The sequence below is a fragment of the Anas platyrhynchos genome, chromosome 5 (genome assembly GCF_047663525.1).
Source record: "Anas platyrhynchos isolate ZD024472 breed Pekin duck chromosome 5, IASCAAS_PekinDuck_T2T, whole genome shotgun sequence".
In the NCBI taxonomy this organism is placed as follows: Eukaryota; Metazoa; Chordata; class Aves; order Anseriformes; family Anatidae; genus Anas; species Anas platyrhynchos.
The window spans coordinates 23,762,536-23,787,522 of record NC_092591.1 but is presented as its reverse complement, the minus strand read 5'-3'; the positions used below and the strand labels follow the sequence as shown (position 1 = coordinate 23,787,522).

Genomic DNA, 24,987 nt, shown 5'->3' with positions numbered 1-24,987 from the left:
CTCATCAGAGGGACAGAGCTGCTGTTGTGACAGGAGAAATTTAGGTTGGGGAAGAGAGGTACCTTGGCTACTTCTAGTTTTAGTTGTTATTATAAAGAGGAATCTTGTTAAATTTGAAGAGCCAATGTCCTGATCTTTCTTAAGCCTAGGGGAGGCAGTGAAATGTGACTTGCTGTCCCCTTGTTCAAATGCTAGCAGTAAAAATGTCCAGAAGTAAATACGCAGAAGCCTGAAGTCTTGAGGGAGTGTGCCTGAAAGAGGCAAAGAAAAGGAATTTCTGCACTTTGTGGAGAAAGGGAGGCCAAGCCCAGTGTGATTATGTACGGACCCAACCTTTCCTTTCCGCCCGAGAAATGGGATGCATTAGCCTTTGGCTGTAGCAGCACAGGCACCAAATTGGCCGAGGGGGTCCACAAGAGGCACTGTGGGTGCTTTAGCCTTTTCTCTTCAATACCTCCTCTAATTTTACACATGGCAAAGACCTAGCAACTATCATCACATTAATCCTGTTCCTTGCCAGCACCCCAGGAAATGCCTGTGCCAGAGTCTTTGTCCTGTAAAGATATCCAAATGAGCTGGACTTCTACCTGCGGGTGGCTTTCTGGCTGGGCACGTGTCCTGCAGTGTTTACTAGCCCTGGTGGGGTGCTGTGGCAATGATCTCCTGCTCCCTTCCCTACTTGGTTCAGCCCCAAAGTCCTCCCCAAACCCTCAGCTCCCATTCCAGCATCTCTGCCTTTTCCCTCTGCGTGAATGGGGATCCAGAGAGCTGGGGTGGCTGGTTACATGCTAGGGCATGGAGAAGAGAGAGATCTTGAAGAATAAATTAAAATGAGGCCTTCTGGCCTTGCCGTGCTTTAGCACCTCTCTGGAGGGGCTCTTTCTGAGGGCCTGGTGTTTGGCTCTGCCAGCTGCATCTCCTTTACGCTGCGCTATTACAGCCCCTTCTGCATGCCACACAAGCTGTCATGAGGAGGAAAGGGCCATAAAACAACCAGCAACATCCTCCCCTGACCTGTACGCCTCCCTCACATCCCTTTATTCACACCCCACACGCTCACACACCTGGGACCCCACACACCCACACCTACGTGCGCTCACGCAGAGGCGCCGTGCTCTTACTTTCTCTGCTCCCCTTCCTTCCTTCCCTCCCTCCTCCCATCTGCTTGCTGAATAATTCCTGGCTAAGTAACTTTCTCCGCACAGCCCCCGGGCCGGGGCATAGGGACTTGTCCCCTCCTCCCCCCCGGCTGTCCGGGGGGCTTTGGAACATGTGTTTCTGGGAGGCAGACACCAGCTGGCTGGGCGACATTTGCATAGTCAGCTAAAAGCCCCTGAGCTGAGCTGGGGACGTCTGGAGGAGCCCGTGGCAGGATGGAGGGACGAGGGATGCGCTGGTCAGCTCGAGGTCAGATGGAACAGATTTCCAAGAGAACGGACAGATGGCGAAAAGAGGCGAGGGGTGTGGGGGGGAGCACACGAAGGCTTCTACATCAAATAAATAAATAGCTAGATGCAGCGGGGGAGTAAGTGACCAACGCGCCTATGGGCATGGCAGTTGCTGTGCTGCTTCCTTCAGAGCCCGTGGGGTGGATGGGGAGAGCGTGGTGCCAGGGAGGGGAGCAGCAGACCCCGAGCTCACCCAGACACACTGCGTTTCCTCGGTCTCACCCAGCTTATCGGGATTGGGACTGGGCTTCATGCAGCTCCCAGCACAAGGCACCCTTGCAGCAACAAACCATTCCCCGCTATTCCTCCCTGCTGCTTCTCTTTGATATTTCATCCTGTAGCACTTTTTGCCCCTCTTAGCACGTGAACTGCCCAGGCAGGGGTGAGAACAGACCTATTCCCCCTGTGCTGCATTGCTCTGGGTGGCCACAATTGAAGATTACAGGTAAAAAAGGCCAAGACACAATCCCAGACAGGAGTACAGACTGGGAGAATAACTCATTGAGAGCTGCCCAGTGGAGAGGTCTTGGGGATTATGGTGGATGAAAGGTTCGACACGAGCCAGCAGTGCACATTTTCAATCCAGAAATCCAACTGTGTCTTGGGCTGCATCAACAGAGGAGTGACCAGCAGGTTGAGGGAGGGGATTGTCCCCCTCTGCTCTGCCCTCATGAGGCCCCACCTGGAGCCCTGCATCCAGGTCTGGGGCTGCCAGCACAAGAAAGCTGTGAATCTTTTAGAAAGAGTCCAGAGGAGGGCCCCTGCAGGGGGGCTGGAGTTAGATGATCTGTCTGATCCCTTCCAACCCAAGCCTTTCTATAATTCTATGAAAAAGGCACTTTTTGGAAGAGCCTCCTGTCTTGTCCCCTGTGCCCAAGGCAACTGACCCCGTGGGGAACTGTGTCTCTACCTGGCCACAGGGAGCTGCAGGAGGGATGCTGTGCTCTCATCTGGCTCGCTCGAATCGGAGGCCTTCTGCTTCCTTGGGAACATGGCAATACTTTTTTTTTTTCTTTTTTTTTTTTTTTTGGTCCTGAAGCATTTTCCTAGCTCTCTCTGTGTATTCACACTCTCTCCCATGTGTCTGCATGCTGCAAAGACCACACGCCAGCTCCAGGCACGGGCTATATGTGTATGAGTGAAGGTTGGTCATGGCTGCAGGAGTCAGGAGTGGACGCCCCTGGCCTGTGGTGCAGCCACCGGCATGGGTGGGGGTGCCAGCATCAGTAGTTGGGGGGTACAGCTCTGTGGATCTGGAAGAGTCCTGCAGACTTTGTGCCCAGAAACCAGCTGCTGGGGGAGCATTGTGGTGGAATTTAGTGCCATTACTGGTGTCAGAATGGGGACATAGGCCGGCGGACTGTGGGCTTCTGGAACAAGTGGGATTTTGTCCAACCTCAGCCATTCTGTGGTTCTCTGAAATAGAGTAGTATTACTTTTAATTCAGTTTGAGGGGATATATATATATACATATCTTTGTAGTTGTTTGTTTTATAGTGTTATTGCATGAATATTGTTAAATCCTTTCCTCAGGGACTGAGCATACATCTTCCCCTGTGTTTGAGTTCAAGCAGACATGTTACAGGAGCATCTAATGAAGGCTGTCACTAAGAGACAGCTAGCGAGGATACGTGATGCCACATCAGCTCCCTAAGTGGATGATCCTACCCCATGTGAAGAACAACTGTAGATTCAGCAAAACTGGCCAAGCCCTGAGGGCACCAACAGGCCTTAATTGCCCTGAGTGGTCTCACCTGGGGCACCCCACCCTCTCTCTGCCTGTGGGCCCATTTAAGCTCAGCCTGGGGCTGTAGTTGCTTCTTTAGCCCTGCTGTAGGTGTATAGGTCTGTAGCTGTGTCTCTGGCTTTATTTTCTAGATAGACCCCACACCAATACTGCAGCGGTCACTTCAGCCCCATGTTTTGCTGCTTCAGGTCATGCTCCCTGGATGGCTGCTGGGCCAGGTTCACTGCTTTGCCTTGCTTGGGCCTGTCAATGGGCCATGCCTCTGCTTGTTGTGCTACAGGACTGTGCCCTTGTCCAGACACTGCCTGGGTTTGTGTTACCCCTGCTTTTGGGGCCACTCTCCCTTAAGAACAGCTCATCCTCACTGCTTGCTGACATGGATCACCAGTTGGAGTTGGTCTGGAGACAGCAAACAGGTGAGTGTGTGTGGCCTTGTATCCCTCAGCATTGGGTATGCCTGCTGCTCTCTGTCTCTCAAGTTTACTGCTTCTCTGGCATGGATTTGCTAATACTGTTAAATTTAGCCCAAGACTTTTGCCACTGCTCTACTAAGCCCCTAGTCCCTGAAAAATGCATCAAACAGTGTTTTGGAGACTTCTCATCCTGGCATCCCAAAGCTTTTTGTCAGCTGTGCTGAAATTAGCAATTTAATCCTTGTGATTCCTGCTCAGATTACGTTGTTGCCTTCACCTCCTTGTAATTCAGCTTTATCAGTGGCCTCTTCAAGATGGCATCCTTGTTTTGCAAGTCCTGGTAATGTTTCTTTCTCTTGTAATGTTGCTCAAGATTATTTGTAGACTAATCATAGCTGGTTTTCTTTCAGTAAAGCATTTCTGATTTGTCCTCATGCTCTCTTTGTATTTGTTCCTATGGTGTGTTTTCTCTGGTCTTGAATCATTGACCTTGGAGAGTTGATGGGCACAGCTGCTTCCAGTGTAGGCTGGTGGTTGCTGGTCATTAGTCTAGTTTTTGTGCTGAGTCGTAAACTCAAAACCCACCTGATTGCTCAGATCCTGCCTTCAGCTTTCATAGTTAACTGTAGGCTTTTTAATGGAAGAACACCCATCAGGAAGAAATAGATCTTGTCTTTTAACAACACAGGTTGATTTTTCTATATTATTCAGTATGCTTTTTTGTTAACCTATCGCTTATTAACAATGGACTCCTCCAAAGTACCAGGTAGTCCTAACTTGTCCCCAGTCCCTCTGAATTTGCTCCAAATGTCTGTCTTGACAGACTAGAGATCAGCAAGCAGCATAGCCTTTGTAGTCAGGAAATCTTCATGTGTGCCTGGCCTGTTACAACAAATAGTAATCATTATTGTAGCTCACTAAAATACAATGCACAATTGTGTTTTTTTTTTTTTTTTTTTTTTTTTCTCTAGAAAGTCTTGAATTTGATCCTCAGGGCCTTATTTATCACATGGAAGAATTTATATATCTCCTGGGATTTCATCCCAAGTTTGCAAGTCCCCATAGTTTTTGAATTCTAGGAGGGGAGGCTTTTCTGTCTCTTGCGTAGGTTGATTTGTTATTCTGTACTACTTGATGTTTGTCCTCTAAATAGGAAAGAAACATTCAGTGCAAGTGCCTCATACAGTAGTTGAAGCCACATTTCTGCTGTGCCTGTGTAGTGTGCTGGGACCCAGTGGGGCAGAGGGGGAGCTCCCTGGGCAAGCTGCTCTCACCTTGCTCACATGCGGGTCAGATGTGCTCCTTAGTCTGAGTGCCTCTCAGTTCTGTGGGCCTGAATATCTGAAATAACATTAGTCAAGTAATCAAGGAAAGCAAGCGGGCTTGTGACAGCTATCTCTTGCTACATGTGTGCACATCCATGCCTGTGCTATGATAAACCCTGCCAGTTTCCTGAAATTGCAGAGCTGCTGGGAGGGTACAGAGTTTGTCTACCTCCAGACTTCAGCGTGTGCTTCCCACTCTGTGGGCAGCTGCTGCCAAATGCCCAGCTCATATTTTGTTTTATGAATCCCTTGCTTCTATGAGGCTTTTTTATTATTATTTGAGCTAAAATGGTTCCATAACCTTGTGGGACAAGGACATCAGCCTGGCTGGCAGTGCACACACTTTCTTGTGCTTGCGCTCTCCCTCCCCTCCACAATTACTCTTCATTCAGCACAGAAAATAAAACATTCCAGCAAAATACGACAGCCCCAGTGAACTGCCCCCCTCCTCCCAGCAGGAGGTCACCGGGGCTTGGACTAGCACAAGAGAAAAGAAGTCCAGGAAAAGAGCTGCTCCCTCTTGATTTACAGACTGGCTGGGCAACAGGAGAGACTGCAGAGTGGAAGGCAGCGAGTACAGGAGCTGTTCACTGAGCAATCAAGGCTCTGAACTGAGGAGAAGGTGGCAGGAGTTCTTCCTTTCTTTTCTTGCTATGGGTATACAGGACAAGTTATATTTGTCTGCCTTTTCACTTTGCATAGAGCAATTGGTGTGTCTCTGCCATAGCCAGGTGTGCCTCTAGCTTGTGCTTCTTCTGGTGTTTCCTGTCAAATCCTTTTCATACCTGGAAAGCTTAACGTAGTAGTTTGCTGTCTGAATAGACTTAAAAATTCTTTTATTGGCTTTGTGTCCTGTCCTTGTTTGGGCAGAGTTGAGGAGGTGAATGGTGAATGTTGGTGGTGTTTGCTTGCCTTCTCCCTGTGCTGGGCATGGGGAGCTTGGCATGAACACACCCATACATGCAGTCCATCACCTGCTGTGAGGCTGTACCCTGGGAATTTGGGGTTGAATACAAGAACCGAAGTGCTGTTCTGTCCTGTGGCTGCATGTGTGATGCTGCAGTTGTCAGAGCCGTGTGAGGGAGATGCAGTGTCTCCTGGTGTGACAGTTCAGCCACAACTTGTTCCTTGTTCCTGCCTCCAGCCGTGCTGAGCTGCCAGCAGCTGAGCTCCCGCTCCTACCAGATGCAAGTTTCAGCCACATGTGCACTTGGGCTGCAGTTTTGAACATCTCCTGGCCCTGGCAATTGCTGTTCTCCACATGCCTGCTGAAGTGTATGCCTGGGACCGTGCTGGAGTTTGGGAGGCTGCAACTGGAGGAGCAGAGGTGGCCAAGATCTGAGCCCATTTTTCAGAGTGGCACCTCTCCAGCTCTGTGGTTGAGCAAATATTCTTATGATCAGCCCCTGTTTTTCCCTGGCTCAGGAGTAAAGTGATTACTGCACTAGTCAGAGCAACCGAGCTGTTTGTTTCTGGCTGTGAGGGATGCTCGGAGGGGGAGGACAGGCAAAGTCCCTCCAGCATCACTAGAGGTCTCTCTTTATCTGTATGTGCTTGTCTGCGGGGCAATGGGAGAAAAATACACTTGCTCGGAATAATTTCTTCATCTGCTTCTTGACATGTCACAGCCTCGTAGAGCATGTGAGCCTGGTGAATTCATGGGGCTGAATCCTTATGGCTCAGTTTCTCTGGATGTCAGGCACTTGAGAATCTCTGTTTGGGATGTGCCTTCAGCTGCTCAGCTCTCCCCAGAGCCCAGCTCCTCCCAGCACCCTGCTCAGCACCACACAGCTCTGCAGCTGGGTGGCACACATCACCCTCTGTCCAACCACCGAGGTACCTGCTCAGAAACTGATTTGCCAAAACCATGGTCTGAGCTTTCTAGAGAGCATTAAGAGCTGGTCCTTCCCTGTCTCCTCACCCTCTGGCCAGGCTGTTGGCCACAGCTCTCAGCCTTTTTCTCTGTGTGCATGCCGCTGTAACTCCAGCATGGAGTAATGAAGTCCTCCAGCATCCCACAGCAAGGAGCACCAGCAGCAAAACCTTGATGTTAATTTGGTGTCACTGCAAACAGTGTCGCTGGTGTTGAGGTTTTTGGAAGACTGGTCCTCTGCTCTCCAATGTGACTCACTTCACTGTAGCAACACTGAACTGTGTCCTCAAGCAAAAACTTCCTCTGCAGGCTACATGAAGCAGGAGGCCTGTTCAGGACTTGGAGTATCCATGGTTGAGAAACTCTTCACTCAGAACACTGCAGCCTCCTTCCCTCTTGTGTTTTCCACGTGATGTGTCGTGACAGGCAATGAGCTGCTGCCCAGTGTCTCCAGAGAGCAGCACTTTTTGATATCACTGCCTGAACCAAGGGCTGCAAGTGAATGAAGTTTCAACTGCTTTCTCAACAGGAGGAAAGAAAAATTATTTATATATAGGTTTATTTTCCATCTGCAGTGGTTTGCATCACCCATTACTGCTATGCAGATAGTGCATCAGGACCTCTCTGGCCCCTGGAGTTCCCTGCAGGGCACCCATTCCCTGCTGCTCCAGGCCTCTCTGCCAGCAGAGGCTTGCAGCTCGGAAAGCCCTGGCCAGCAGCCCTTGGCAGTGAGGTGAGCTGTGTGAATCTTGAAGTCTAGGTCTGCTGGTGAGAAGTGGGCTTTGGAGCATCCATGCCAGAACCTGGGAAGGTGGAAGTAACATTGACAAATGTGGTGTAGTCTGTTTGCAAGTAGGTAGAGAGACTGATTCATTCTGGGGTAGTACTGAGTCTTTGGAAGCATTCTTAGATCCTTGTCTTGAAGCATATATTAAATCCTTGTCTTGTTTTGCATTTGTCAGCTACCCCCCAAAATATATCCTTGCTAACCTTCCTCTGAGGATAATTCAGGACATGACACATGAGGGATTTGAGAAATATGCATAAACAGCAGGTCTGCAGCTTTCTTGTGAAGCATGTGACTTGTGAACCCAGGAAACCACTGGCTGAGAAAGACTGGTTTATTCATCATTATTTGTTGCGTTCTTTTCTTCCTACTTGGTCCAGTGCCCTAGTCTCTTACTGTACCAAACACCAATGAAAACAGTAAGGTTTCAATATCCTAAATTTTCTAGGAAGGGCCAGTCTCTCTCTCAGATGGTATGGCAGATATACCTCAGTCTGTTTTTTTTTGTGGTAAGGTCCTGCAGACTGCTGCTCCTGGCTGTACACAAATCAGATTTTGATTCCGCCCAATTGCCAAATCTGCTAAATTGACAACTGCTGGATTTGCTGCTGGGCCTTCTGTGAGGAGCACTGCAAGGTTAGGTGGGCCTCAACACCTGAGGCCTGCGAGGGAGGGAGTTCTTCAGGGTTTGATGCTGACAGCAATGCAGGAAGCTGCCTTAATGCACTGAGGCTGCAGAAAAACGATGCAGTGGCTGAGGTCTGGTCCTCTGTGATTACTTACTCCTTGATGGGTGAGATGAAGTAGACCTGAACTGGTCTTGCTGGGTCTCTGCAGTCCAGAGAACTGTTGGATGTAGGGATGTGCTACTGTCATTTTTCTGATAGATTTTTTTTCCCCCTTGGATAATCCTCCAAAGGAGTAAAAAGTGCTTCCCAGTGCAGCTCTTCCACATGCATGTAGCCCTTGGGCATATCTGCAGAAACAGACAGCTTCGTAAATGCTGTGAAAACGGGCAGAGGAGAGGAATGCTTTGGTTTCCCAGGCCAGAAAGCATGCACAGTCTTCTGTAATAGCCAGTCCAAGCATACCTCCAAAAGAACTGCTGTCGAACATCATATTGGATGATTTCCTTGCCTGTCCCGTGAATGCTCAACTTGGTGTTTGGCTACAGCATGCAGGGTGAAAGAGGGTGCTTGGGATACAGAGATCCTGTGGAATGAGTGGGTGGGAAATAGGCAGCTCCCATATGGGTGAGAAATGCTGGTATATAAAGCCTGAAAGACATTTATCCTGTGGCTCTCATTGACCAGGGAATGAAAGATTGAGCATGTGTACTGTGAGCTGTTGGAGGAGGGGGTTCTCACCCACAGGCCAAGTATTTGTCCTCTTCTACCTGTATTCAGCACAGCGTGGTTACAGATGTGTATTAATATGCCTGTTATGCAGGAGAGAAGAGGCAGGAGTAGGGCTTAGGATGCCTACAAGCCTGGCTGTGAGTGCATTTAACCCTGTTCTATGTCTCTGCATCATGGCACTTACTATAGGTGTTTGCAGACATGCAGGTAATTATCTGCCTGCATTTCTCTGTGTGGTGGAAGGTACCTTGGGCTGTCCGTGTGCCTCTGTCTGGGGCTACAGTACCGTGCTGTAACTAGAGATGTCCTGGAGCCGAAGCTGCTGTAGTAATTACAGCAGATAAACTGCTCTGCTCGAGGGCTGCTGTCCCCACCAGGCTGCAAGGCAGGCAGCCCGGCTTCACCACAGAAGTCTATTCATTTTAATAAGAGGGACACCCTGTGTTATTAAGAAGAGTGTTTATTACTGTCGCTGCACGCTGACAGCAGCTTCCATCATCGTTAAAAGGCAGATGGGGGGGAGGAGGGCAGGGAGCTGTGTGTTCCCATCTCGGAGACTAGGACCCAGCTGGCGAGGAGGCAGGGGGCTGCAGGGCTTCCCCCTCAGCCCAGAGAGAAGCCACGAGGCAGGATGGGGCCTTCAGGAAGGATGGTGTGGGAGGTATGGGGCCACGTTTGGTCTCATCTCTGGTGTTGAGCAGGTCCCAGCCCAGCCAAAAGTCTCCTCTCATGCTGCTGAGGGGCTGGGGAATGGTGGGCATGGAGGGGAACCCAGCTGGGGACACTCAATGGGGGGAAAGGGTATCCCACAGGACATGTGGGGTGCTGTTATGGCTGTGCTGAGCCCTCTGCAATGAGACCCCTCAGCTGTGGTGTGCTCGTGTAGGCTCTCCTGAACTTATGTTTTCTGAAGGTGTGAAGTCAGCAGCAGCTGACTGATGTGATTTAATCCCAAGCAACAGGTGAGTGCAAGGAGGAGATGGAAAGGAGATGTATGGCAGGTGACCCTGTGAGTGGGCAGAGGGCTGGTGTGTGAGCTGGGGCAGAAGCTGGAGGTGTCCTGGGCCACCAGCAGGTGCTCTGATGTGCAGATCCTGCCCCAGCCACACTCAGTTGAGGTGAAGAGGTACAACCTGGGGTCTTCTGTCCTTGTTCTGTGTGACTTAGTGCCTTGCCCCGACAGATGAAGCCCTTGCTGGTCAGATGCCTCTGGTGGCTGGGGACTGCCCCGGCTGCTCCTCTGGCCCACATGCGCCTGCGCCTCGTTGGGGCCCTGCAGCCAGGCGTGACATTAAGGCTCCTCCAGGTCTCCACAGGTTTCGCAAGGTTGATTGGGACCAGCGCGTGTCACTCTCGGCCACTTCCTCATCACCATAACTCTGGGCTGAATAACAAGAGGCCGAGAATCTGCTAACGCAGGCCCCGGCAGAGTGCCCCATCACTCTCTTTTATTCACCCTGGAGATTTATGCTGCCTATCTCCCTTCCCTTTGTCCACCGGCCGGGCCCTATAAGTCATGTCCCCGGGCTGACACGTCACGTGTGCCGTGCCGCTGCCCTGTCAGAGTGACTGATGCCAGGGGGTGATTAAAAGAGAGGAGGGGTGAGAGGTCAGCAGCAGGCGGCATGATGCGAGCGGGGGATGTAATTATCACTCCCGTGACATACTGCTGGGGGCTTTCATGGATCGTCACCCGGGCTGGAGGTAGGGAAAGAGGTGCTGAGGCAGGGAGGGGGAGCGGATGGACATACAGCGAGGTATGGGAAACGGGCTCTGTTTTCAAAAGAAGTAGGAAGTGTAAAAGCCTCTCTGCTCCCCAGAACTGAACTTTGAGCCTCTGAAGGGGAGGATGGAGAGAAAGGGCATTTGGAAAGCTGCAGGGATCAGGTGGTAGCCCACTGATTGGAGAGGCTTTTGGTCACTGAAGTGCTGCAAGTCCCCTCTGCTGCTGCATCCCAGCACTGACAACACTACACTGGCAGGGGTGTCTTCAGGCGTACAGAAATGATAGGCCTGCAAAATCTGCTGGGCTCAGCTGACAGAATTTGGTAGGCTCAGGCACCCTGTGCTGGCACTGCCCATTTCCCTTAGCACTTCCCATGTCTAGAGTCTTCTGTGGACAAGCTGAGGCTGCCTGAGTAGTCTTACAGCCTACCTGGTGCATCTGGATGTTTGAATTTCCTCTTTCTGTCCACAGGTCTGGTGTGTTACACAAATAAGGTCTCCCCATAACCTTACATAGTTTGAGGATGGTAATGGGGTACACAGTGCCACTTTGAGCTTTTGACTAGCCTTGTTTGACAGTACAGGGAAGGACAGCCCTTCAAACTGAAGGGGCAAACGTGTCAGGAGGAACAGATGTGACTTCTTGGTGATATATAGGGCTGGGATAGATATTAATGGAGCCTCCAGGTTAGGAGGATGAGTGGTTACACACAGATGTCAACAAAACTTCTAATAAATAAAACAAAACCAATCCAAAAGAGACCAAATGTAAAGGAATCAACTGGCCTTAGTAGCTTCTCATAGCATCACTATTCTCGCACTGGTATAGCTCGAAGTGCAGATCTTTAACCAGAGGAATAATTTATGGTTAGAGGAAAAATATCACTGAATAAGCTAAGAGTAAATATTATTCATCCAGTTTGAATTAAAGGATAAGTGTCTTTCTCACCAGGCCTGGACAGAACTACTGTCACACCTCATTGAAGCACAAGGACTCATAACTTACTTTATCATTAAAACACCTAAACTTAGAAAGAATCACAAAACTCAGCAATACCTGGAACAGGCAACCTGCAGTCTCCAAATTATACATCTTGGTCTTTCCTGCAAAGACGACGACACATTCCTCCAGATTCTCAGCAGTGTCGTGGTACATATATAGTGGCTATTCTCCTTTTCCTCTCCATTTTGTCATAACCATGCTGGGAATCATAGATAGATTACCTAATGCCTCATATTGTTATAATTTCCATGCTAATGTGGTTCTACTGCAGATTTTCAGTAGTGTGTTTATTTCTGGAAGGGACTATGAGTTATGGGTGGTTTGTCACATTAGCAGTGTCATCAACATATTTGCAGATTCAGAGAAATTGCAGTGGGAAAATTAATCTAATCCAGCCCCAAAATACCTATGTGATTCCTTCCAAATGCTTGCCTAGCTTGGTCCTTAGGAAATACGATGGTGCTACCTCCACCTCTCTAACCACATTCTTTTAGGACTTTGCTACAGAGACAGCCAAGAAGTTCTCCCAGCTTTCTAAATCTCCCTTCATGAAGTTTAAGGGGACAACTTCTACTCTCCAAGGACTCTGCCTCTTTGAAGCACCCTGATAATGTATCTGAAGATTATCATGTACCCCTCCAGTCTTCTTTTCCATCTAGACTAAATAAATCTACCTTGCTGGCCAGATTTTCAAGGTCTCTGATCACTCTTGCTCAGCTTCCCTGGGTCCTTCTGGCTGGTTCACCTTTTTCTTGTCCAGACTGTCCAGACAGATTCTTAGCCTGTTCTCCATTGTTCATGCAGTCTCTTCCAGCTTGTCTTCTGTAAATTTGATTCTACTCTTTTGTGGTAAAACTCTTGATGATGGGTGACCCACCATTTGGAAAAGAGAAGAGTATACATCATTGGGAATCAGCTACAAAACTTGTTGAAAATGATAAGGGTAGGAAGAAAAAAGGATTAACCTAACCAGTGCATTGTCCACTGAGTCATCTCCTATTTGATCATGCTGGAGTCATTGTATTTTTAGTGTGACTTAAAGAAAACCTCTTATGCAAAGTACTAGGGACTAAAATAGAACATGAGTGGGAAATGGGAGACTAATATTGATATAGAATATTAAGTTACTTGGGTTAAAAGGAGCTGTGTGATTACATCAGACTTTGCAGTTATTACCTCTACTAAGTGTGATTCATCTCCATTGTGTTCCTTTTTCATAAGGATTACAGACAGTAGGCATTGGCAGGAGCTGTTTGGTGAACTGGGAATCTTAAATCAAGGAGGAATTCCAAATATGAAATCTGAGCATTTGTATCAGAAATGTTGGATCTAGGGTTGTTGTACAATATTACAGCATATGGACTACAGGAAGCCCTTCCAAACCAAACAAGGCAGTTGTAATCTCACATACCAAGTGCAAAACCCTTTTTTTCTTCTGTCATCAAGCCCAAACTCATTCCTCAAAGCTGTTTGGTGAATTCCAAGCAGCAAATACACTCAAGAGAATTAAACCTGAATGAACAACTCATGAATGGAGAAATAGGTTAAGTTTGGCAAATAGAGTATTTGTGAGATATTACTTGCTTGGCTTTATAGGGGGCTGGAAAGGACAAGCCAAAACAGCTGTTCCTAGTCTTTGCACAAGAGAAGCTTCCTTGAAGAAGGCATTAAGAATTTGTTATTCCGGGTCAGAAAAGAGAAGCAAAAGGAAATGATTTGCTGCAGATGAGCTGTGACAACGGTGATGGGAGGCCAAAAGATATGATGGTAAACAGAGGGATTGGATGAGAATAGGCAGGGAGAATGAGAGCAACAGCTAAGAGTGGGAGATACCCGAGGGGTGGGGAGCATGGGGGAGGAGGCAAGTGAGCGAGGCAGGAGAAGACAGCGTGACTGTGTCTGATCTACACTGACGAGTACCAATGTTAACTGTCACCTCTCATCTCCAAACTAAATCACACCTGGAATTGGAGGCAGCAAGGAGCTGATAGAGTCAGCCTTAGAGAGCGGACAAGTCAATCAGAGCGGAGATGCGTGGAGAGACACCAGCTTTATAGGGCTCGGTGCCTTCATTCATCGCGGGATTTACACCTGTCAGCCTCCTGGTGGGGGGAGCGTGCTGGGACTCACTTCAGCACCACTTAAAATGGGACAACAGACACATTACTGCAATCAGCCTCTGCTCGCCTTTCCTCCAGAGGGTGCGTTTTATATTACAGGGAGCTCAGCTGCCTTTGCTACTCGTGCTTGAAGCTGAATGTGCCTCCTGCCAGGAGGGAAAGGACTGCCTGCATCTCAGGACCTGAAGGGCTATTCCCCACACAGCTGAAATGCCCCAGACTAAAAGGGGAGGGAGGGCTGCGAGACCCTGGCTGATTTTGTGTCTGCTAGCACATGGGGCAAGGGGAAATATCAGGATAACCACTCGCTTACTGGAGGAAGCCTTCAGGAGCTATGTAGGCTGCACAAGCCCATCTCATTATCTGAGTCTGTCATGATATTTATTAGAAGAGGTCAGCAGAGGCCAGACCAAGAGATCAGCCTTCTGTGTCTTCTACCCAGCTCTTCTCAAATACCTGCAGTGCTCCATAAAGACCCTCCTCTCCTTTCAAAGAGCCCCCAGATCAGAACTCTTCCCTGCTGGCTAAATCCTGGGTACCAAAGCTTGTGATACAGGCTTTGAGCTGCCTGATCTCTTAATCCAGCTGTGTGTATTCATTTGAAACTGAAAGCAGCTCCTTTTTGTCGTCTGCTTCTCAGCATTAACTTCTCTTTGATGTAATTCTTGCTTCCGATGCTCTCTCCCTTCATGGGGAAGATTAGTGTGAAATTGGCCTGCTTCTCCAGAGACTGCAGTGTTAAGCCTCCAACACTTGGTCCTTATTGGAAATCCTTAACCCACATCGAGAGGAGGGGGAGGAGGGGAGAAATGTAAGAGTCCCAGGCTCGACTCTGTCCGGGCTCTGTTCCCTGTGCTGTTTTGGGAGCAGGGAGCATAGGGGTTGAAGGAGGTAGGGATGTGCTCTGAGAGGTGCAGGTATTTTGGAACAGGGATGAAGATGGCATCCCAGCTGCTGGGATATATCCCTCAGGCAGGGTGAGAAGAGAAGACAGCAGTGCAGAGTACTCAGAGCACACGACCACTATGCCCGGCCTGGTCTGAGTGACACCCGCGGCTGGGGAGTTAAGTCACCAAATCGGTCATTGCTAATCTGCTTTGAAGAAGTAGGCTTGCAGCAGCATTGCCTAAGCCCGTGTGGTGGGGAGAGAGTCCAGGAGACACAAGTTCCCGCTTCTCCCTGGAGTGCTGTGGCTGCAGGGTAGCCTTGTGCTTCATCCGGACTTTCTCCCTCATGACAAGAGTGATGAGCTTGGTGGGGGTGAACTTCAGTGAGTTCCTGAGTGTCCATGCCTCAGACAAGGATGAGTCTCCCTTACCATCAATGACAGGATGACCTCCTGTGCTCTCCCTTTCACCCTGCTTCTTGTGCTTGCCTTCCCCAACACAGCTGCTCTCTGCTTGTCTTTCCTCATCCCACCACTGCGTGTTCTTCAGCTTTGCTCCACTAACCACTTCCACCAGCCCTTGAACCTGCTCCAGCTGCTGCTTCTTCCACCAGCCTCTGCCTCTCTCCTACCCTTGCTGTCCTCCCTGGTGGCTCTTCCCTGCTCCCTGCCCCCTCAGGAGCTGGTATCTCCTGTGCTCCAGCCCCACTCTCCCCTCCTGCCTGATCTTCCATTGCCTTCCCCACAACCATGGTGCCATTACCTCAGGGAAGGGCCTTGAGCACCCCCCTTGGTTTAGCCTTGTGCTTCCTCTCGCTTGGCCACCCCCCTCCCTCACTCAGGTCTGCAAATCACTCCTTCCCATGTCAGCCAGCAAATTGGTTTATCCTCCCCCCATCCCAGCTTTCATTACCTTGCCGAAATGAAGCGATATCTCCTCGGCGGAGGCTTCCCGTTGCTGCAGCCAGTACCCAAATCATGAGAGCTGGCATAATAAATGAAGACAAAGTGCTGGCGGCCCGGGCCATCTCTCCCACTGCGCCACTAGCCGCTGCCAGCTTCATTATTCGCTTAAGTTGCCGGAGAAAATTACTTAACCCTGACCCGTGTATTAGGGCCCTGTATTAATGCTGCGACAGGCGTCTCTTACAGCAAAGAACAATTTATTAGAGCCGAAACAGGCTGCTTTTCTCTGTCATTTTTCCAATCTGAGCTTTGAACACACATCATTAAACTTGTCTGACTCTCTCCCCTTCTCCATCATTCCTTTTTTATTTTTTTAAACAGAAAGCGCTGCGGAGAATGGAGATTGTTCTGAACTCGCTGAGTGCCTCGGACTTTGCCCCCTCCTTTCTCCCCCCGTGCTCTTTCCTCCAAACACGACCCCTGTCTCCATCTCTCTCTGTCTAATTCACCCTCACTCTCCTCTCTTTGTAGTCACATTTCTGTTTTTCAAACTCTTCCTCCTGAAATTCTCCCACATTCTCTGCTTGTAGCTCTGTCTGTCCCTCTTTGTACAGGTGTCATGTTCTCTTTCGTTCAATGAGTTTGGCTGATTCTCACTTTCTCCGTGCTGAACTGATGTTCTGGAGGAAAGATGCTGGGAAGTGCATACACCCGTGACAGAGCAGGGCCTGTCCCAGATTGCACTGCCCTGGGACACAACAGATCATCAGAGCATCTGAGTTGCCCTAAGAACTGGTTTCCAGCACTCGCACCTTTGTCCCATTCTCTCCAAGAGCTCCAGCTAACTGCAATTTGGCCCTCGACATCACCCAAGCATTGTGAGCACCAAGAAGGGTTTCAGCAGAACCAGCTGTGTGTGTGGGAGGGAGCTTTCTTAATTGCTGAGGTAGTTCAGCGTGCTTTGGTGGCATTCAATTATGCTCTCCTTTCTTCTTTAGCTGTCTCATTACGAGATCTAGAGTAACTCATGATAATGCAGAAAGATATGGTCAAAATAATCACTGTCCCTTTTGAATCCCATGCTGACAGACTCAACAAAAAGAGGCAAAGAGAAGTTAGATGCAGGGTGATGGCCAAGAAAGTAAAAATAAATAGGAACATCGGTCATTTCAGTTCAGTAGCGTTGAAGCTGCAGGTACTTTCTTGGTTGGTTTCCCACCTTCCCTCAGTTAATTTGCTTTTAATTTTTTCTCTTTGTATACCATCTGTCAACTTTTATGTTGTTTTCTCATTGACCCATTTAAGGAAATGATCACATAGATCTTATATCTCTAATATTAAAGTTCTGTCTGTTCTTTTTCTCCTTTTCAGCACTTTTTCCTGTCTGAGAAGCTGTAATCCTCTCTTGTTTTTCCCATCCACCTTCTGGAGTTACCTCAGTCACTGCTTTTGGTTCACTGTCGCTACTTGGATCTTTTTCCTCCAAACATCTTCCCTTTCTGTTCCATTTATGTATTCCAGTTGTCCCCTTTCCTGGTCTCATTCTACACTAGTCAGTCTAATTGATGCTTCAGAGCCATCAACTGGGATGGATTTAGTGGGAGGCTGAGCAGGCACTCTCCCCTCTTTACCATTTTCCTGATGTGCTGCAGAGAGTGAGAGGATGAGAAGCAGCCATGCAGGCTGTTCCTCAGACCTCACTGCTGCAGCCTCGCAAAGCTGGTGCCAGACTACTGTCTGAGGCAGAAAGCAGCTAGCAGCTGAGGCTTTTCAAGTGCCTGATCATTTTTGATTTGAGATGTAAGTCCTTGATTTCGCCACTTGAAGACAACCTCAGTTATGTAAGTGCGGGACAATAGTTCAGACTAGGTATCCACAGCCAGAGGCTACCACCAGCTTGCAGCTCTTTATGGCTTGGCTGGAGGATGCTTGTGTCCAACTGCCCAGGGCTGAGTACTGCTGGTCGTGTGACTGTATTTTTTTTTTGTTTGTTTTCCAGTGCCCCTCTGGCCAGAGGTCAGAGTAGCAGAGGAGCCACGAAGTCTGTGTTGGCCTAATTATCAATTGTATTAGACCAAAGCTACCTACGAATTTGGGATCTTCTTTATTCATTAATTGACTGATAATACTAGATATTCAAGATGGAGCTCAGCATCTTTAGGAGATGACATGACTAACACAAACTATGACAGGCTTTTTTCCTCCATTTCCATTTTACTGGTGATTTCCACAAGAAATCAGCAAGAAATGGACTGCGTTAAAGAGGAAAGGCTAAATATACAAGTTCTCACAAATCATTCTGACTTCAAAGTTTTCTGAGTCTGGCTCTGTGCCTACTATTAACCGTTGGCACAGTCTTAACAATTTGCCGTTTGCTGGTAATTGTCTCATGGGGATAAGTGAACAAAGAGAAATTGCTAAGGATGGAATGGACCACGGTGACCACTCTGCCCTCCAGCTAGCTTTGCAAGAGGCCACATACTTCTGGGTGTTTCCTCTACTTGAAAGCAATGAAACTTAGTGCTAAAATGGGAGGGTTTGCCTTGTGTGGAGGGTCTGCTTTGGATTCTGTCTGGATCTCCCTGAGGAGCTGGAGATTACTAGAGCTCAACACATGGTCATGGGTAGATGGGATTAGGCTAAGAAGAGGTAGGAGATCTGCATGGGGTGGGAGTTAGGAGAGGTTGTTTGTGCTACTTTATTGAGAACTCTGTGTACTGTGAAACCGAACACTTCTGTCTGCCTTCATGTTCTGTGTGATTTAGAGGAAAATGAGTCCATTTACCTTCTAAAAGTATTTCTATTTTCACATCAATTTATGGTGAGTGCCATACTATATCGAGTTTCTTGGAGTCTTGGGAGTGAGACATTCTGCCCCTCTCTCTACCCTAGAGGAGTGGTTTTCATCAAAGGAAGGGGAGAGTTCAGTCCCCATCATGTTTTCAGTCTGTCTCTGGTCAGTTGATACTTTGAGTTCTCTGTTGCACCTTTTCTCTCCAGTTTGGAACTTGCTGAAGACTCCTTTATCATCTAAGAAAAGGATTTTTAACAGTCTTAAGTGCAGTATTGGCAATGGACTAATAACAGAAAAATCCTAATGACCAAAGCATTAACTAATATTAACAATGGGTTAGATAGATTGCTCTAATTAAGTAGAATCTTTATTATCATCTTGTCCACTGCAGATTTGTTCTGGGATGCCAAAGATTTATATTAAAAAAGAAGGAAAATTAAATTGATGGATTTTTTTCATTGCTTCATTCGCATGCAGGGTGGGAGAAGTTCAACTTTTTATCCGAGTCCCATCCCCTAATGTTTATGTGGGCTGGATGAATTTTCAAGGCTGCTTACCTTCCCGAAGGGGGAGAAAGTTATTTCTAGCAATGTCAGGAATCAAGGGGATTCTGCAGCTATTTGTCAGGGGAGCAATTGTGAGCTGAAGGACAGCAAATTCATGAAGACGTACACATGGTGCATGAGATGGCTTGGGGGCTGGTGGGCTGTATCACAGCACTGATACCTCTAAAACACGGGAAATATCTTGTAGGGGACATGCATGCAAAGAGTGGTGCAAAAGCTGGATCAGAGTAGCATCAAGGGTAGTTTTCTTCCACTTGTATATAACTTTGGTGAGCAAGATGGTTAGGAGTCCTAATTTTTAGCCACCTGTTGAGGAATCAATTTAGAGACACCCTGAATGACCATGCATGACCTCCCTGTGTAGCTTGGAAGGAGGTCAATGTTTTTTGCATCTTCTTCATTGATTATAAAAGGAATTGAAATGAACTCTCAGCTGGGCCTTTAGGACCTGGTCACCTCCAGTGGGTTTTCAGTTATGAGTGTGTAGCCTCTGCCCCCACATAACGCATCTCTCCAGCTGAAACTGCTGATCTTTGGAACTTCTTCATGGCTTTTTCCTGCGATGTGTGCAGGGGGTCATGGTCTGAGAGGGAGAAGAGGGGTGGAGGAGAAGGCAGTGAGGGTGAGAGGGGATGGTTGGTTGGTGCGGCTGCCCTTCTGCTGCAAGTCCCTCCCGAATTCCCTGCCACTCTCCTGCTCAGCCTGATAGCTCCTCCAAGTTCTCTAATCACCTTCTTGCTGTAATGAGCCTCTCATCTCACTGATGGAAATCAGGGTATTTGGTTATGAAAGGGACACTGTTAATAACACGATCTCTCTCTTCCCCACTCCATCCCCCACTCCCCCCACCAGCCCCCCTCCCAGCTCTCCACACAATTCTCTCAATTAACGATAGGCAGAAATTAATTTTTCCCCTGGACTGAAACAATTGCTTGGCGGAGGATTGCCAGCTCGGCTCCAGATAGGGACCTTTCCCAGCAGGGCCCAGAGAAAGGAGGAGAGACCAAGGCGATAAGCAGGGCCCTATCAGCAGCCACAGGACGCAGTAATACAAATGTTATCCTTAGAAATGTATTTAAAGAGGATATGTTTATAATTCGAAGGGGATTGTCAGGCTGCTCCCCTCCCCCTCCCCGCAGATCCATGCTGCCGCCTTCTTCCTTACCATGAAGCGCTCTCAAACCTCCGAAAGGCTTGGCAATGTCAGCACCACAGGCTCCCCTGGCCACTGCATGGGGCAGCAGGAGGGGGGTGCCTGGGCTCCGTGCTGGGAACAGCCGTGGAAAGTCGCAGCACCCAGCACGTGAAAGCCAGGTAAGGCAGTGAGCAGGATCTGCTTGAGGAGTGGGGGCTTGCAGATCAGCTCAGGTCCCGAGCAACAAGAGGTAAGGACCAGGAAAATGCATGGGGCAGGAAGAAAGAGATGGTAGAAGGGATGAGCAACCACATGGAGCCCAGGGAGGGGAGTCCTGGCTGCAGGCTGGACTGGAGGGCAGAGGGAGGTTAGGTACAGCCTGGGACAGGGACCCAGCTGCTGCTGTGTGCAAAGATTTTAGTAACACTTGTGACTCAGGGTACGCTGTCTTGGTTGCTTTCTAAAGCTATGCATTTATAGACCCATATGCATAAGAGATACATGTGTAAAGAGCAGCACCAGGCCCAGACCAACCTACAGATGCCAGACAACTTTCAGGGCTCCTCCAACAAGTGTGCCCCTGGCTGAAATGCCCAGCCCTGCTCATACATGCAGCTAGCAGGACATCTTCATCTTCCCCTTGAATTGGGAATGACAATACAGCCAGTGAGGCCTTCTGCCTCTTCTGCTTGGCTGCTTTATGCAGACTTGTGGCATGCCCTGCAGCATTATCTACAAAGACCTTCTGCATTCCCGTGTTCTCACTGCAACAGACAGATAATGACAAGGTGCAAGGACAACAGGAGGGGAGCAAGAGGACCTTCAGAAAGCAAAACCCGCAATTATTATAACTGAAAAAGTCATCATTTCACCCTCCTTGAGGCTTCACCAGTCCTTGTGGGTGATCCCTGCATTCGGCTCTGCTGGCTGTGTTTGAGGCCCACCGTTTTTGAAATGCTGCTTGCTCTTGCTGACGGCAAGCTAGCATCCAGTTCCTGCCACCCGACATTAATGTCCACGATGTTCCAGTGCCCACCAGCATCACCAGTGCCACTTCCAGCTCTTTGCTGCCACAGTGAACGTATTTCTTTTCTGAGCATCAAAGAAAACTCAGAGAATTTAGCTGGGCCCTAGAGGCCAGCTGGGAGACTGATGAGTGCCCCTTTGGGTGGCTCAGAGGCCACTGTTATTACACCAGCGATGGCTGGGGGACAGGCAGCCACAGCAAGAACCCAGACTGTTACAATTATACAGGAGGCAGTGATCTATTGCCAAGTAAAGAAAATCATCAAATAAAATGAGTTAAGTAAGAGATGAGGAGCTTCACGATTGGCCTTTTGGTTGTAAGACTAGGGGTATTCCTGTAACTTGTTTAGTGGTTCTTCAGTTCCTGCCTTGATTGCACTCAGTTTCTCTTTTTGTAACTTACTTCTAAGTTACAGCACTATTAGCACCCTGCATGCTATATATAAATGTCCTTGCCATGGAAGAATCCAAGTAAAACTGGTTTCTCTTACTATTTAAATTTCTTTCCTGAGGAACTCTGCATCTGTGATGCTTTGTCTCTTGCCTATCATGGAAATAACCATGTTTGCTTTAAGCTGTCTCACACCCATTTGCTCACAGCACCCTCTCCACAGTAGATAGGAATTTGACTTGGCCATATCAGCAGGACTGGCCCATTGTCACAACTCTCACCACATGCTCCACACATGGTCATTGCTCAGCCAGCTGCTTGCAGCCGTAAATCCCTCGTGAATCCTGACTGAGGTTGGATCTGCATCTCCATTCAGTGCTCAGAAAGAACAGACTGGTTGGAGGGAGGCACCAAGGAGGGCCTTGTCCTGTGCAGAGCCTCCCAGATACATTTTTTTTTTCACTTGCATGTGCTATTTAAATTTTGGGCAATATCGGCAGTTTGGAAATCAGGCTTTGAAGGTGCCTGAGGGAGTGTTCTTGCAAGATGAGTAGACACAGACCACCAGTTACACCAATCCACTGGCTTTTTGGCAAAGACACCGAGGAGTTGCCTCCATCTGGCCCAAGTATACCTGCTCCCTGAGCCAGGGTTTGTCCTACCAAATCCACACTGTCAGCCCAGGACTTTCCAAGAGGCATCTCACGGCTCGACAGCCAAAGTCTCCAGGAGCTTTTTCTGGGTGGTGGGGAGGGAGGGCAGTATGTGGTGGTACAGCCTTGTCCACCATGCACTTCTTCGCTCCCTCCCTTTCAGCCCTGTCCTTTCTCAATACCCAGGAAAGATTAACTCCTCTCCGCGTGCCAGAGAAAGTTATTATCATTAATGAAGAATTAAAAGGGAGCGATTAATAAAGGGCCCTTATCTGGCAGCGAGGAGGAGGCCGGACAATGGGAGGAAGATGGAGAAAATGAAAAACAATAAATACGAAGCGTAAAAGGAGGCGAGCACTGCTCCCACTTGTTAGATCGCAGCTGCATCTCCTGAGGGGGGAAGGCTCCAAATTGCTAATTACTGCCTCTGAAAAGACCTCGCTCTGATATGTTTTCTGCTGAAAGGTTCCCATTAATGAAGCAGCGATGATGCCGTTTCCCTTTGACTTGCCTTCAATTCCCTCCCTGAGCTTCCTCCCAAGCCGGGAACAATGCGGCCCTGGGAGCTGGCGGCTCCCACAGGCCTCTCGGAGACTAGGCCGGGGGCAGCCGAGTGAGGGGAGCCGAGCCGGCTGTGAAATATGGAGGGGGGAGATAAGGCAAAGACAGAGGAAAGAGGCTCACTCCCAGGAGCCCAGGGAAAATTTGCAGTTATTATGAAGGAGATGAGACAGATTAAAAGCCCTTGTGTTCTGCGCTGCCCTTTTATTTAGTGGCTTCATCTCCGAGATGAAAGAAGTTGGAAATGACTTTCTCCGCATTTTGCTGCAAGAAGCTTCACGGCACATTTTTTGACTTTATTCCTCCCTTTGTCTCTTGTCCCCTTTCTGTCTCTCTCTTTTTCCTTTTAACCCCTGGAAGGTTTTGCTGAGAAGCACCATGGGACCACTCAGATCATTTGTGGGGGTAGAGCAACGACCCCTTTACTCCTCCCGTCCTACCAGGCCATACCTCTCCCTGTGCCAGCTGGAGCATGAGCTGGGCGAAGAAGCAGCAACAACGTGCTGTAAGCATCCCACGGACCTTCCTTTCCTGCTCACCTCAGGAACATCCCTCACCACCACCATCCCCGCTCCCATCTCAAGTCCCAGAAACAGTTTGGTGCTGGTCACGAGAGCCTTTGGGCAGGAAAAGGATAGCTGCATGTGCAAAGCCCAGGAAAGGCTAACAATCCAGCTAGGATAAGAGTGCTGAACATTTTGCATGCCCAGAGCATTTCACAAGCAAAATGAATGTTGAGAAGATGGACCAGTTCCTGTTGTCCATGCAGGAAATCCACAAACTACACAAAGATTAAATAATTTGCCAGGGATGAGGGATTACGTTGAACTCAGGCAAGGATTCAGAATTTATAGTCGCCATCTCACTTCTCGACTTTGTGAGACAGAACAGAAATATCATAAACTGTACAAAACTAGATTATCCCAACTGCCCCATTATTATTTCTCCCACTCCTAGCGCCTCTTTTTTTTTTTTTTCTTTTTTCTTTCTTGTACTGTGAATGAACTATTTCTGGATCATATTAGTAGTTCTTGTGACTCTTGCAAATTGCAAAAACACTTCTGCTACCTTTAACCTTCTTCCAGAAAATCAGCCCCCACCTCCCCCAAATCAGGAAGAAGCTGCTGACATCTGTTGAAATTTAGTTTAAAATGCTGAAATTTGTTAAAAAAAAAAATAAAAATAGGCAGGTGAAGTAAAATTTATATCAGTTGCAAAACAGCTTGCCGACCAAAAGAACAGCAGAGAACTGTTTGGGAAAACAAATGGAAAATAAGAGAAATTAGCCTGGGCATCTGCTGTTGTGCATCTGCCCAGGACACACCAACACAGGAATGCTTTTACACAACTGTTTGTCTAATTTGTTGTCCTGCCCAGAACCGCAGCCAGCACGGAGTGATCGAAATGAAGGGGTAAGAAGCTCTGAAGTGGATGTTTACAGAATAACCTTCCCATCAGGGGAGTTTCTCTCTAACCCAGACATTTTGTAGCTGTTTTATATCCTGAAGCATGAAAAAGGATTGCAGCGGTAAAACAGGATTAGATTTTAGGAGGGATTGGCTCTCAGATCTGAGAGTAAAAAGAAAACCCCTGTATTGGAAATAGGAAACTGACAAGGAAAACAAAATGCTGCAGTCAAATAGAGTGAGTTAATGCCATAGAAAGGGTTAAAACGACAAAAGCACAGACATTTAGAGATGAATTGGTGCAGAGAAAGTAACTTAGCTGAAGTCACACATTAAGAATTGGATAAAAACGATCTACTGAATGACTGTTTTTCTTCTTTTAATATTTTTTTTTCCATGGAAATTTCTCAGACGACTAAAAGGTAATGAAAATGTTAAAATGACAGCTCAGAACAAAATAAAGGATGAGTTGGAGAAATGGCATGGAGAGAACTCAGTGAAGCTAAATGGTGATTGTCCTAGAGGGGTGTAGGAGTCAGCCACGAGCTCAAGGCTTCTCTTACGGTTATTCCTGAAGTATCTTAGCAAACTAGGGAGGGTGCCAGAGGACTGAGGACGAGCAAGCACAGTACCAGTCTTTTAGGGGGGAGCAGGGTGAAGTCGCGATCTTGGCAATTATCAGCCTTTCAGAATAACTTCTGTTCCTGGCCACAGACAGGATAGAAGCAGAAAAAAAAAAAAAAAAAAAGCAAAAATACAAAGGATAATAGATCTATGTGCAATAAGCAGTGGTGTAGATTTATAGAGAACAAATCATGTCAGACAAAGCTGATTACTTTCTCTGATTTAATTTACAAAATTAGC

General features: G+C 48.1%; 1 long non-coding RNA gene across 4 annotated transcripts; it reads left to right on the top strand.

Moving 5' to 3' along the window:
* Nucleotides 1-3,282: 3,282 nt before the first annotated feature.
* LOC106015234 (uncharacterized) lies at nt 3,283-24,884 on the top strand. Of its 4 annotated transcripts, none has more exons than XR_011809596.1 (3): nt 3,283-3,611; nt 20,091-20,265; nt 23,078-24,884. It is a non-coding gene; the product is annotated as an uncharacterized lncRNA (long non-coding RNA). The 4 variants fall into 4 exon arrangements; XR_003497770.3 differs by lacking the exon at nt 23,078-24,884 and adding an exon at nt 20,860-21,455; XR_005266063.2 differs by lacking the exon at nt 23,078-24,884 and adding an exon at nt 20,567-21,455.
* The last annotated feature ends 103 nt before the right edge of the window (nt 24,885-24,987 follow it).